General features: G+C 39.9%; 1 long non-coding RNA gene across 1 annotated transcript in view; it reads left to right on the top strand.

The window, feature by feature from the left end:
- Window positions 1-12,196, top strand: part of LOC137232971 (uncharacterized) — a 171,894-nt gene that overhangs the window by 33,396 nt on the left and 126,302 nt on the right. Inside the window, exons 2-3 of the long non-coding RNA XR_010947256.1 lie at window positions 5,692-5,757; window positions 7,228-7,336. This is a non-coding gene — a long non-coding RNA (uncharacterized lncRNA). The remainder of the gene's footprint in view (window positions 1-5,691; window positions 5,758-7,227; window positions 7,337-12,196) is intronic.

Genomic DNA, 12,196 nt, shown 5'->3' with positions numbered 1-12,196 from the left:
GTCTGTATTGGTTGTTTCTCCTTCCTCACTTTCTATTCTGACTTAATCCCTCTCCAGTTGGGCTTCTGCACACACCTATCACTGAAACCACCCTTGTCATTGTTGACAGTGACTTCCATCTTGCCAAATCTTTTGCTTAATTCGCTGTCTTTATTTTGCTCATATGACCTAGTTAACTGTTCCTTCCCACTTTAAAAAATGGTTTCTCTAATCTTCCATGTACCACACTTTCCTGATATTTTCTCCTACTCACTGCACAGTAACCCCTGCTGGCTTTTCTTCTTCTCAAACTCTAAACCAACTTGTCTAATAGAAATATAACATGAGCCACATATGTGATTTTAAATTTCCTAGTATTTAATTTCCACATTAAAAAAAGTAAAAAGGAAGAGGTGAAATCAATTTTAATAATACGTTTTAATTAACTCAAAATCTCCAAAATATTATTTCAGTAAGTAATCACTATAAATAATTAATGAGCTGCTTTACATTCTTTAATATATCCTTAATCTTCACAATCTGGTGAGTATTTTACACTTATTGCATCTCAGTTTGGAGTAGCATATTTTGAAAGCTGAAAAGCCACATATGGCTACTCGTGGCCAACACATTGGATGGTGCAACTCTAAATGCAGGAGTGGCCTGGGGCTCAGTCCTGAAGCCCTTTTTATTCTCCACGTACAGTCTTTCTGGGTGACCGAGGTGAGCATATATTATCAGTCTTTCAATAAGTATTTCTTGGGTGCTTAACATGTGCCAGGCTACTGTGTTCTAGGTAGTAGAGGACACAATAGTGAACAAAATAGTCATAACTCCCCACCCCAACAGAGCCTATTTTCTACTAAAAGAGAGTAGACACTAAACAATATAACTGAGTTAAGTATATCGCGCAAGAGAAGGTGATAAGTGCTATGGCAGGGACAGAGGAGTGGCGGAAAAGTGGAAAGTGACGTTAGAGAGGCAAAGAAGGGGTCCGATGATTTAGAGCTGCTTTTTTTTTTTTTGTATGCTATTGAAAAATCTTTGGCTTTTATCATATTGAGATGAGGAAACATTAGAAGGCTTCAAGCAAAGAAATACATGATATAACTCAAGCTGTGAAGATGATTTTGGCTGCTGTTTTGAGAATATACAATAAAAGGTCAGGGGAGAAACATTGTGACCAGATAGGAGGCTGTTGCAATAATCTAAGCTGGAGAGGACAGTGGCTTTGATCTGTTTGTTACCAGGGGAAGTAGTGAGAAGGTATCAAGTTCAGGCCAGATATATAAACATGGGAATCATCAACGCATGTCTGCTTTGTCCAATAGGATAGCTACTGGCCACATATTGCTATTTAAATTTAAATTAATTAAAAAAATAATCAGCTCCTCAGTTATACCAGCCTAGCTGTATTTCAAGTGCTAATATCCACATGTGGTGAGTGATACTGCAGTAGACAGTACAGATATAGGACATTTCCATTCTCACTGAAAGTTCTATTGGGCAACAGATGATACAGATGACATTTAGAGTTTTGTCCTCCTATCTCTCAAATCAACTTCCTGCTAGATATTTCAACCGAATAATTATATTATTGTTATACTAATATATGTCAAATTATCATCATATACACAACATGGTCAGTATTTTTGATTCCAGTCTTCATTCCTCTGTCTACTTTGACTTCATTTTTGCCATCCCGGTAAATGGGATCACCATCTATACTACTGAGCCAACTGTGAGGTCATTCCTCATTCCTATCTTTCTCTCCCCACCCGTCCTGTCACTTCTAATCCATTAGCAGGTTGATTTGCTTCTACCTCTAAGACATAGCCTATGACCACCGCTTAGCATCTCCACGCCAATCACATCCTCTTTCACGGGACAACTGAGATGGCTTACAAATTAGTGTTTTTTTCCACTCTTACAATACGGTAGAATCACCTGGGAGTTTAGAACAAAAAAAAAAAAGCCAGGAAAAGCAATGCCTAGGCGCTACTCCACGCCCACAAATAGAGCTTGGCTTTATAGAAGTTTCCCAAGGGCAAGGAGGGCTGAGGACCACTTTTACCCTATCCTCTTCCACCACTTCCCATTGTCTACTCGCCACATAGGAGCCAGAGTGACCTTTCTAAATAGTAAATCAGATTATGTTATTCCCTCGCCTGAAACTTTCTCATCATCTCTCATTGCTCTGAAGAATTGGAGCTCCTGACCGTACAAGATCTGGCCCTGAATGTTTCTCCAGTCTGCTTTTGCCTGGTGGACACCTATGGTTGTCACTTCCTCTTCGAGGTGCCCCGTCCTTCTCATCTTAACCAGCCCTTCTCTCCTCCCCCAGCACCTTTCTCAGTCACTCCCCTTCCCAATTCCCTGGTTTATTTTCTTTATGGAATCTGTTGTTCTCTGAAATTGTTACCAAATGCAAGTTCACGTGCCCGCCGTATTGTGAGGCCAAACAATACAGAAACGTTGGAGTTCGGAGCCGGGAAATGTTTATTGCAAGGCCATGCAAGGAGAAAGGGGGCTCATGCCTCCTGCAAATGCCTAACTCCCAAAAGGGTTTCAGCAAAGCATTTTTAAAGGCCGGGCGAGGGAGGAGGGTCACAGGGTATGTGATCAGCTCATGCACAATTCTCTGATTGGTTGATTGTGAGGTAACAGGGTGTAGGTCCAGGACTACGTGCTCATGATCATCAAATAGTTAATTTCTTACATTTGGTGGTGGTTTTTAGCATCTGAAAAACTCAGTAAATATGCATGAGATACTATTATCTGGGTACTTCAGAGAGGAGCTACAGCAGAGGATATGGGGAAGGGGTCTGTCCTGGGAGGCCTCTCATAAGTTCCTGCTCGTTTACACAATGATCATATTTAATACTTTTCTGATCTGTTGTTTATCTCCCTGACTAGAACCTATAGTCCATAAGAGCAAGGAACATTTATCTATTTATCTCTAGCACTAGAGCAGAACCTGGCAACAAATAAATATTTTTGAATGACCCCATTCAATTGCTTCATTTAATACAGATTTTAAAAGATTTAGAATCTTCAGGGAAGAGACAGTGATTACAATGATGATAATAACGTACTCAGCAACAGCTATGATTTATAGAGTGCTTACTATGTGTTAGGCACTGTGTTTATTTCAATACACCCATTTTATGGATAAGAACACTGGGATTTAGAAAGGCAAAGTAACTTGATTGGGGCTACCAAGGTAGTAAGTATGAGAAGCCAGATCTGGAACTGGGGTCTGTCTGAGGCCAAGGTCCTAAATCTTAAAAAACAAACAAAAAACCCCCAAACCAAACTTGTAGCCCTTTAATAAATATGAAATAAATAGAATACATGGCAGTTGATGCATTTTAGAAGCTTGTCAAACACTGATACTTAGTTTATGATTAGGAAAAACAATATACTTCATCTTCTCTTCCCATGTAGACCTTGGGTCACTGTTGCATCCTTTTGCCCCTGTAAAGAACTCAAGTGCTGGCCTGCATTCCTCTTTTGCCAGTTATTTTGTGCAACATGCTGTTCTAGCCTAAAGAATTCCATCTCCTAGCAGCTACCAGGGTTACTTGCAGCCTCAACGATCTTCCTTTGAGAGAGGGAAAAATCCCTTAACTTTGTAACACAGTCCAGCGATGCATGAGAAGCCTTTGTCAAACCGTAGGGGGGGAAAGAAGGAAAATAAAAATACCGTTCTCCTCTGGAATGTCTCCTAGGACTAGTGAAAAATGCTAATTCTGACAACAGTGAAGTCATTTAAAAATCAAAGCACCTTTGAATTATATTCGAAATGAGATTAAAATGAGAAGTGGTGCAAGCAAATAATTATATGCTTCGAATCTAGGAGCATCTTATCCCCTCCAGCTCTGTCCTCCTGGTGTATGAAGCCCTCGATGTTTTTCCTCCAGGAATGATTTTCCCGTAACTCATCCTAGATACGCTTTGGTTCCGTTTGCAGGAAAAGGTAGAGGGCTGCAAGGCTTTTCTTGATTGCCCCAGAATAGGCTGATGGGAAGTTCGAGCCTTCCCTCCTTTCTATAAGAAACCCCCAACGGTGCAGCGTTTTTATTTTTAATTACTCCAAGCTTGGTGTGCATAGGGGGGCTTACTGGCCTCGACTAAACGGGCTGGATCTGGAGACTCCAGGAGATCAAGTTCAAAGTGGGTCAGAGCGCTTACAGAATGTGCATTTCTCCTTCCCAGCACAGGCCTACGCTCTCCACACCCCGCCTCGCGCCTCCGAGCCCCTCACCCTGCTGCGGAGACGCCCCTCTCCCCCGGCATCCAGGAAGCGGTGGGCCCGGGGGATGCGCCCTGGGAAAAGGGCAAGGATCCCAGGCCGCGTGATCTATCCCCAAGGCACGCCTGGCTCCCACATCCCCGGGCCGCCCCCGCCCCGAGCGAGCCCGGCCCGCGCCCTAAGGCTCCGGGGGCCCGTCCGCATTCTTCTGCAGCCAGATGACGGCCCTCGGGGCGCCCCTTCTTCCCGGCGCGCGGCTACCAGGGCGCGGGGGGCGGGAGCTGCGCCCCAGCCCGCGGCCCAGATGGCCCGGCAGCCCCGAGCGGGGACATTTTCTCAGGCTTTCAAAGAGAGCACTTTCTTTCCTGCCTAATATTTAGCTCCTTCAAATGCAAATGGAGAGGTTTCGCTCCAAGGTTAGCATAACAATTATGGGAAAGCTTTAAATCTGATGCGTTTGTTTACACGATGAAAGGCCGGCAGGATCCGAAAGCTCGGAGGCCCCGGCTTTTCAGCGACTATTTTCTAACTGGTGCCCTGCGAGTCAATTTTAGATCACAAAGAAAACCAATTTATAGGATGGTGGAGGCTAATTTTGGAGGGAGTTCGACGTTATTATCATGTTTTTTTAAATGACCGCTGCTGAAATAGTGATTATTTTTGTCCCCCTTTTTCATCGTGAAGTTTGGTGGGAGGTAATTGGTGTTGGTGACGGGCAGGAAGGTCTTCATTCCTGGGGACTATGGGAACTGAGCATGGGGCTAACGCAGGTAGAGGATTTTCCAGGGACCTGGTGGGATTTTAGCCTAACACGCGTAAAAGTGTCTTTCAGTGTGCTTGTCAAAGAAGCTGAACTTTTTTCGATTTGGCTTAAATGGTTTGGTGTTTCAAAAAGGGTTGTCTGGTTTTAGCTACAACCTCAGACTAAGAGTTAGGGAATGCCATTCCCTCACTGTAAAACCATTGATTTCCAGATCTTGACACTGAGAACTGGGCCTGGCCCATTGGAAGTGTCTCAGCTCTGCTGGGAGGGGGGAAGGATAACCCTCAGGGCCTGCTGAATCAGCAAGAAGGAAATCTCAGGCTTTTTTTTTTTTGTCTTTACTCTTATACCTTCCAGGAGACTTTTTCCAGCCCTCCCTCCTGGCACACAAAGGAGAGCTCTTATATGCGGTGCTGTGAGATCTCCGCCTATTAGGGTCTTCTCTGTGTGAGGCCCAGGAGAGAATGAAGACCCCTGGGAGCTTGTTAAATCTATTGGCTTCATTGATAATGTATTAGAAAATGTTTTGTAAACACTACAATCTACAATCCCTGTAACACTGAAAGTTTATGAGTATGGAGTGTTTAAGAGTATTATTCCATGTGGGGAGTATTTATTGACCAACATAAATATGCCGTTTTCAGTGTGAAGATTAAGTGACAAAACCATTTTTTTTCTTGAATTATTTCTACAGGTGAACTGAAATACCTGTCCTGACGGTGGGACCAGGGCAAGCATGGATGGTGCTATTATTGGACAGGTACAAAGCAGTAGTGTTCAACCTGAGTGTGTAGCCGAATCACCTGAGGGTCTTGTTCAACCGGATGGCTGGTCCTCACCCCCCCAGTTGTCTGATGGGGTAGGTCTGGGGTGGAGCCTGAGAATTTCCATTTCGCACAAGTTGCCAGGTGATACTGATGTCCTCTTCCCAGGACCACACTTGGAGAACCACTAGCAGAAAAGAATCAGAACTGTATTATTTTGAGAGAACCTAATAGGATAAAGCAGTTTCCTCTTTGTAAGAATAGCATAGAGAAAAAGAATAGCTACTGATTGCTACTAGGAATTAAGATTGAGGAACTATTCTTAAATTTAAACATTTCTCTGATGTGGGTTTTTTTTTTTTTTTTTTTTTTTTTTTTTGCCGTATGCGGGCCTCTCACTGACGCGGGCCTCTCACTGTTGTGGCCTCTTCCATTGCGGAGCACAGGCTCCGGACGCGCAGGCTCAGTGGCCATGGCTCACGGGCCCAGCCGCTCCGCGGCATGTGGGATCTTCCTGGACCGGGGCACGAACCCGTGTCCCCTGCATTGGCAGGCGGACTCTCAACCACTGCGCCACCAGGGAAGCCCTGATCTGGGTTTTTAAAGATTATTGGCTTGGCCTATTTAGGAGCTCAAAGTGAAGTGAAGTCTTTCTGAATAGTGTTAGAAAAACACTATTTGGCCCTGCTAGCTAGATGAATGGGTTCTCAGCAGGTGGTGGTATATTAATTAAATATATATTTTTTCTGATATTCGGGTACATGGAACTTGCCCCTTGGTCATCTTACTAATCTTGCCCCTCTTATGAATTACCCTATGATATGGCCTTTTCTGGAGTGTTTTCTTTCTCTGAAACCCTAGACTACAGGGTCCTTATCTTACTAAGACCCCTCTTCAAACCCAAGTGCTGAAATAAGCCTTCAAGACAGAGAAGTTGAGATTTTCATGAAATCTTAACTGTTTTAAAATGAAATCTTAAAACCCCTTCTCATTCATCTAACCATTTGATGTAATCAGACATACTTATATGCTTATGTTTAGTGTCTGTGTTTGATCTTAGTGTCATCAATATGCGTTTTCCTGTTTTATTTTAAATTGCATATCCTGTGAAGGAGAGACATTTTAATTCTCACTTTTCATAGTGCTTAGTATGGAGCCACACGGATGCAGATACATAAAAACAAATGATTTTAATGACGATGATGATGTCTCATTAAGTGGCTTGACATGAAGTTAGGGTCTGTTTACATGCTACTAGAATATATAGATGAAAATGTATCTTCTAGATAAAGTCACTTGACCATGGACACATGTCATGCTAGTTAGAGACCAGTAGTAAATTTAAATTACAGGAGAAATTTTTCTCAAGTCATATCTTTATGTGCATTAATATATAGCTCAATAAATCATATGTAAATCATTCTGTAAGATAAACAAACACCTAAAACTGATTTTTTGTTTAATAGGCACCATAACGTGCTGGAGAACACTGAAAAGTGAGCCTCACCAGTAACTAGTTTTGTGATGTTCGGTGTTGAGGATGGAGGGCGATGCTGTTGAAATAGAATTTGCTGAGTAAGTCATTTACCCTTCTCTCATCTACGAGCATGAGAGATGAATGATCGTTATAGTTGTTTGTGGATTACACGTATAGCATCTGCTTTGGGTTACTTAAACCGTATAATACATACACATGCATGAGGGTCAGCATTGGTTTAAACAGGTGACTATTATGATAATACTGTCAACACCTTTTAAAATTATTGTGATCTCCTCTACGTATGTTCAGTCTCCTACATTCAAGTCATCGAAGAGACATTTCATTTAGAAACGGAGCAGAATTTCTTTACCCTTGCCGTTATCGTATGTCACAGCTGACTGCTTTAGTGCCAATAAAATGCTTAGGGGCTCTGGTTTTTACTGGGCAAAAGCACTGAGTGACAAAGTCATTCCTGTTGAATATTAACATCATTTACTAAGAATATAATTAGAAATAAAATAAGCTAGCATATAAAATTTGTATCTTAATCATCCTCTGTCCTTGTTCAGGTGTTAAAAAATTCTTTTCTTGGTCCTTAATGTAGAGTCAGGGTTTTAAGGGCATTAAGCCATCATCACAGCTATTGAGGCAGCGGACATTTCCTCAGGTATTGTAAGAGACTTGACTATTTTGGAGGTCGAGTGAAGAGTGGGACACGAAATCTGTGTGTGTTTGTGTCTCTGTATTGTGGGGTGGGGGAATGGAAGTGGAAAACGATAGAGTAAATAAGGCTCACGGGTACTTACTAGTTCTGAAATAAAACCACAGTTTGAATCCGATAGGTCAATTATATATAAATACGGTGTAGAGGGCAGATAGCCAGAAATAACAGATTTTATTCTCCAGAGGGAAAGGGAGAATTAACCAGAGCAGAAGTCTCTGGAACAGGGGTACTCCATTAGATAAGAACGGTAAGACTTGAATACAATTATTTAATTGTATATTCATTTTATTTACCAGTTCTCCTGCTGCAGACATTGGCGTTGCTTCCATTTATCTTTGCTATTATAAATAATGCTGCTATGTTCATTATTGTGCTTGTTTCCTGGTACAAAGGTGCCATATTATCTCTAAGGCATATTCATTTTGTGATGCGTTATTAATTTCTATTCTGTCTATAACTTTTATGAACAAAGTAGTAACCCCTAAGCCAGTTTCATGTGTTTGCACAGTAGAATTGTTCATTAGAGGGTATGTAGCTCTTCAGCTTTGCAAGCTAATGCCAAAATTGCTTTCCAAAAACTGCATACTCCTACCACAGTGTTTGAGTTCCTGTTGCCGTGTATCCTTCCTAACACACTACATTGTCAGAATTTTACCTCATTGTCGTTTTTAATTTCCTCTCTTTGATTATTTTAATGTAGTTGATCATTATTCATATATTGTTCATTCATGTTTTGTCTTTTTTTAATGTAATTTACTACCCTTTTTATTTTTTAATTTTTTTTATTATTTTTTTTTACTTTATTTATTTGGTTGCCTTGGGTATTAGCTGCAGCAGGCGAGCTGCAGCAGGCGAGCTCCTTAGTTGCAGCACGTGGCTCCTTAGTTGCAGCAGGTGGGCTCCTTAGTTGTGTCAGGTGGGCTCCTTAGTTGCGGCTCACTGGTTCCTTAGTTGTGGCATGTGAACTCTTAGTTGCAGCATGCATGTGGGATCTAGTTCCCAGACCAGGGATGGAACCTGGGCCTCCTGCATCGGGAGCGTGGAGTCTTAACCACTGCGCCACCAGGGAAGTCTCACTCCCTTCTTTTTTTAAAAAAAATTAGTAGGAACATTCTCATACTAATCTTGTGATGATTATATGCTGTTGCAAATAATTATTCTTACTTTGTGGCTGCCATTTTCATCCTCTATTAGATATTTTTTGATAAACAGAAAAGTTCTTAGCTTTAAATGACTTATCATTTTCTTTATGTTTTCACTCTTTGTGTCCTGTTTAAGAATGCATCTTTTTATCAGAAAGATGTTATATCACATTCTTTTTCTAAAAGTGCTAAGCCCTCAACCAATCTGAAATTGTTTTTTAAGAAGATGTGAGGAAGAGATCCAAGTCCGTTTTTTTCCTAAAGGGGTAGCTGGTTATTCTTGTGTGTTTATTCAGTAGTCCCTGCTTTCCTATTGGTGTGTGATGCTACCTGTATCGTATATTCAATGTTCATATTTACCTGGGTCTGTTTTGTGGTTCTCATTTGTGTTCTGTTAGTTTACTTGATTCTCTATGCCCTAATTCTATACCATCTCAATTAAAAATGGCTTTCTAGTCTTCATATCCGGCAGAGGACGAACTTTGACTTGACTCTTCTTCAGGAGTGTCTTGACTGTTCTTGGTCTCTTGCTCTTTCATATGCACATTAGAATTAGCATGTTAATTTTCACATAAATTCTTTTCTGAATTTTTGTTTCTGAATTCTTTTCTGAAGTTTTATAGAAAGACCCTTGCTCAGTCTGGGAAGAATTGACATTGTCCCAGTATTATAATATCGAATTTTCTAAGCCATGAATATGATAAATCTCTCCATTTATTTACATATTCCTTAATGTCTTCAAATAAAAGTTGATAATTTTCTCTAACAGGTCTTCATGACTTTTGTTTTAAATAGTTAATATTCGGTGCTATTACAAATGGTATGTTTGAAATTAATTAAACGTTCTATTTGTCATTATTGTACCTAAATGAGATTGACTTTTATGTAACAACTACATCTAGCAACTTTGCTGACCTGTCTTACTAAATTTGATAATTTATCTGTACATTCACTTGGGTTGTTTTATATACCATCATATCATATGAGAAAAGCAATAGTTATATGTTTTCCTTTCCTTATGCCTTTAACTTTCCCTTCCTTTTTCTTCTCTTCTGTTTTCTCCTTCTCCCCCTCCATGCATCTCTTCCTGTATTCCTCCCTTCCTTCTTTTTTTTCTCTCCTCCTTCCCTTTCTGGGTTTCCCCTAACCCTATTGCACTGTTTTTATTGTACTAGTTAGACCTGCAGTCTAGTATTATATAGAAGTGCAGGCAAATACGCCTTACCTTGGATTTCAGAAGAAATCTTTTTAATGTTTCACCATTAAATATCTTAGTTGTAAGCTCTGTGTGTGTGATGTGTGTGTGTGTAGAAGATAACCTTTAAAAAATTTTTATTTATTTATTTATTTTGGCTGCGTCGGGTCTTAGTTGCGACAGGATCTTTCATCTTTCATTGCAGCGTGTGGGCTTCTCTCTAGCTGTGGCATGTGGGCTCCAGAGCACATGGGCTCTCTAGTTGTGGCTTGCATGCTCAGTAGTTGCGGTGTGAGGGCTTAGTTGCCCCAAGGCATGTGGGATCTTAGTTCCCTGACCAGGAGTTGAACCCACATCCCCTGCATTGGTAGGCAGATTCTTAACCACTGGACCACCAGGGAAGTCCCAGAAGATAATTTTTAATTTGAGAACAAGGTTTGTTAGGTCTTTTTTTCAGTTAAGAATGAATATTGATTTTTATCAGTTTTTTTCATCTTTTGAGACATTCACATTATTACCTTTTATTTGCTAATGTGGTAAATTATATTAATAGATTTCCTAAAGTTGAACCAACTTTACATTCCTGGGGTAAATTAAAATTAATATTAAAAAAATTATTGTATTAAGAAAACACATAAAATTTATTATCTTAATCATTATTAAATGTACAGTTCGGTAATGTTAAGCATATTCACATTGCCGTGAAAGAGATCTCCAGTACGTTTTCCTCTTGCAAAATTGAAGCTCTGTACCCTTTAAACACTCCCCATAACCCCATTCTCCAAGACCCTGGCAACCACCGTCCAACTTTTAGTTTCTATGAATTTGACAATTCTAGATACCTCATATTAGTGGAATTATACAGTATTTGTCTTTTGTGACTGGTTTATCTCACTTAGCATAATGTCGCCAAGCTTCATCCAGGTTGTAGCATGTGTCAAAATTTCTTTCCTTTTTAAATGGAATAATATTTCATTCTATGTATAGACCACATTTTGCCTGTCCATTCATCTGTCTGAACATTTGGATTGCTACTATCTCTTGGCTATTGTGAATAGTGCTGCTGTGAACATGGCTGTGCAAATATCTCCTGAGATCCTGCTTTCAAAACTTTTGGGTATATACCCAGAAGTGGAATTGCTCTATTATATGATAATTCTATTTTTAATTTTTTGAGGAACCGCCATACTGTTTTCCATAGCAGCTGCACCATTTTATACATTTCTTCACATCCTTCCCAACATTTGTTATTTTCTGTGTTATTGATAGTAGCAGTAAGGGGTATGAGGTGATATCTTATTGTGGTTTTGATTTTCATTTCTCTAATGATTAGTGATGTTGAGCATCTTTTTATATGCTTCTTGGCCATTTCCATGTCCTCTTTGAAGAAATGTCTATTCGAGTTCTTTGCCCATTTTTTAATCAGGCTATTTGTTGTGTTGTTGTTGAGTTGTAGGAGTTCTTTATGTACTCTGGATACTAACCTCTTATCAGATATGTGATTTGCAAATATTTTTTCCCATTCGGTAGGCTGCCTTTTCACTCTGTTAATAGTGTTCTTTGATGAAGAAGTTTTAAATTTTAATGTAATCAAATTTGTCTATTTTCACTTTTTTTTGCTTTTGGTGTAAAACTGTTATTTTTTTAAATTGCTGGATTTATTTTGTTAATATTCTGTTAAGGAATACTCTACATCTGTATTAATGAGTGAAACTGGCCTGTAATTTGCCTTTCTCATATTTTCCTTTCCTGGTTTTGTATCAGAATTATACTAGCCTCATAAAATGAGTTCAATAGTGTTTCTTTTTGTATTTTCTGAAATATTGTATGTAAGATTGGAATTATCTGTCCTTGAGTAGTGAATAGAAGTTGCTGGGGCCTGGTATTTCATTTG

The sequence above is a fragment of the Pseudorca crassidens genome, chromosome 10 (assembly GCF_039906515.1).
Source record: "Pseudorca crassidens isolate mPseCra1 chromosome 10, mPseCra1.hap1, whole genome shotgun sequence".
NCBI classification, from domain to species: Eukaryota; Metazoa; Chordata; class Mammalia; order Artiodactyla; family Delphinidae; genus Pseudorca; species Pseudorca crassidens.
The sequence above is the reverse complement of the archived record's forward strand: the minus strand, read 5'-3'. Positions and strand labels throughout refer to the sequence as shown.